Raw genomic sequence first — 549 nt, 5'->3', positions numbered from 1 at the left:
ATGTAACATTAAAATAATCCTTAATTCTGAAGATGAAAATGGTCCCTAAACATATTTAAATTGTTTCTTGCTCTGGTAGTCTTATCTTATTTTTTTTTCATTATTTAGAGAATTCTTTATTAGTTTCTGTAATCAAAACCATGTAGATATGACCTTACATATTTAATACAGTGCATTACCCCTGTACAAATGGAAAAAAAATAAAATAAAAAAATTAACATTTCTAGACCAACATGGCTGTCAATTTCTGTACAATGCCAACTGAACTCAGTAAGTTGTGATAACTTTTTCCAAAGTTGACAGCACAGTTAAAGTTTCCAAAAATTCAAATTGTATATATATGCATATATATATTTATATTTATATAAAAAGACCAACAATAGAAGTATGTTATGCATCAATAGCAGCAACAGCTTCTCCAGGTTCTGCAGTCATCTGAACAAAATTATAGACATTCAGCACATTCCATTAAAAAAACAAAAGCAAACAAAGAAAAGAATAATATCCAGAAAACAGCAAAGTTCTGTTGCTGTTGTGGTACCTGGCACA

The sequence above is a fragment of the Fukomys damarensis genome, unplaced genomic scaffold, assembly GCF_012274545.1.
Source record: "Fukomys damarensis isolate Sample0158 unplaced genomic scaffold, DMR_v1.0_HiC HiC_scaffold_15, whole genome shotgun sequence".
NCBI classification, from domain to species: Eukaryota; Metazoa; Chordata; class Mammalia; order Rodentia; family Bathyergidae; genus Fukomys; species Fukomys damarensis.
This window is presented reverse-complemented; position numbering follows the sequence as displayed.